At 37.0% G+C, this 2096-nt stretch overlaps 1 non-coding gene across 1 annotated transcript; it reads right to left on the bottom strand.

Annotated features, from left to right (window-relative positions):
- Positions 1–1718: 1718 nt before the first annotated feature.
- TRNAG-CCC (transfer RNA glycine (anticodon CCC)) lies at positions 1719–1789 on the bottom strand. Its single transcript has one exon. It is a non-coding gene; the product is annotated as a tRNA-Gly (tRNA).
- Positions 1790–2096: the final 307 nt, after the last annotated feature.

Below are 2096 nucleotides of genomic sequence, written 5' to 3'. Positions count from 1 at the left end.
ATCTCTTTTCTTTTTCCTCTTTTCTCTCTGATTGCTCCCTTTCTCCACCTCCAACATCAATGTTTCTCTTTCTTCTTTCTCCATTCTTCTCTTCCTCATCCCCTTCTTCTTTTCATCGTCCTCCTCCTTCAAGTTCTTCTCTCTCCTCCTTTTTCTTCTCTCCCACTTCTTTTTTAAGTCCGCCCATATTCTTTTCCATGACGGCTCTCACCACCTCCGTCTGTTCGTCATCAACGATCTCTCCTTTCTCTCCTCTCCTTCTTTTTCATCTTTTTTTTTTCATCCTCCTCCAAGCTCGCCCATAACCCTTCCTTCTCCTTCCTCTTTCTCCTCATCTATTTTTCATTGTCTCCTCTTCCTCCTCTTCCCTTCCTCTTCTAAGCCTGCTTGTGAGTCCCTACCTCTATGATGGCTCCTTTCACCTCCGTTCATCTCACCCATCTCATGGGCGGACCCTCCTTCCTCTCATTCCTCATCTTCCACTTCTTCTCCTCTTTCAAGTCTGTCCATCTCTCCTTCCCCATCTCCTCCTCCACTTTTATCCTTTTTTGTCAGTAGCCCCTCTTCTTCCTCCTCTCCTTTCTCCTCACCTACTTCTCCTCATAATCTTCCTCTTTTAACCATAGGTATGAGTGCTCTCCTTTCTTCCTTATCCTCTTCCTTTCAACCTCTTTTCCTCCTCCCCTTTCTTCTCCTTCAATGTCATCTATGAGGCTTTTGATATTGTTCTTCCTTTTTAAGCCGACCTCCATGATCCCACTTTTTCCTCTACGATAATATCTTTATCTCCATCTTTTTCTTTTCGATGATCTATTCAATACGAGCAAAGGACGTTTTTGTTTGTTAAAATAGAAAACTAAAACTGTTAGTTGATAAGTGAACGATAAAATCATATTAAAATATTTTAAAAATTTAAAAGACTAGTTTGATATGTTTTAAAGTCAAAGAGATATAAATAAAATTAGATAAAAATTAAAAAAATATTTTTATAATTTATTTTTTTTTTATTAATAAATATTTTTACTAGAAAGTTTGAGGAAAAATCTCTATCTTGAAAGTTTCACTCTTCTACAATTGTTTATATATGTATATATAGCCAACGACATAACACATCAATTACATTCCGTGGGAGCAAGATCACCAATATATTGGGTGTAGTCCGAATGCTATAACATAGAATAAGGGTTTTTTGGCCTTCTTACCAATCAGCATATTATGACCCTTTATATCTCAGGAAAAAAGTTTGCTCTCAAATCTACTTACGATACAACAAAGACAGGGATGGCAGAGCAAAAGTTGCAGCTGAAGTTCTGATCAAGCATATTTGAGTCATCTTTTTAACTAAACACTTTCTACTTTCAAATGCTCAAAAACCTATTATCCTTTTTTTCCCCATTGGAAAAAATATGGTCTTTCCTCATAAATTCTACTCTGAATTTAATAATTTATATCAAGTGCACATTATTTTCGTAACAAAAAAAATTGCTGCACATTAAAATTGATATTTTTTTTTTCCAGCAAACAATTTGAATCACTAAATTCTCAACTGAAAGGTCAATAAAAAAAATTAATAAATAATTTTATTTGACTATAATATGTGTAGTAAAACCTAAGAGTGAGACTAAGAAGCATGGTTTTTCATCATAGGTATTAAAAACAATACCTTATGCATAAATTTCCCAACAAACAACCGAACTCAGCCCATTTATAAAAGCGATTGCGCATCCGGGGAATCGAACCCCGGTCAGTACCGTGGGAGGGTACTATGATACCACTACACCAGATGCGCGATGCTGCGTTTGTTGATGGAGACCAAACTATAATGAAAGCTTCTCCAATGATCACTTGTCGATTGCTGCTTCAGTTTATTGGGCTGATGTGGCAGTTAATGATTGGTCTTATGCAGAAGTAAGACGGACAGTATCCATCTCCCATCTGCTGCTGGGCCAATCACTACTTTCCTTATTGGATCGGTGTACTGAGCATTTTATCCTTTTCTAAGTTGAAACATTGCAATACGTTTTAATCCCCAAAAAAAATGCATCTCCGATTACGGAATCCCTGGCAGGGTGATCGTATGCAGGTTGACTAGCAAG

Source organism: Elaeis guineensis, chromosome 1 (genome assembly GCF_000442705.2).
Source record: "Elaeis guineensis isolate ETL-2024a chromosome 1, EG11, whole genome shotgun sequence".
NCBI lineage: Eukaryota > Viridiplantae > Streptophyta > Magnoliopsida > Arecales > Arecaceae > Elaeis > Elaeis guineensis.
Note: the sequence above shows the minus strand (reverse complement) of the source record. Positions and strands in the feature narration are given on the sequence as shown.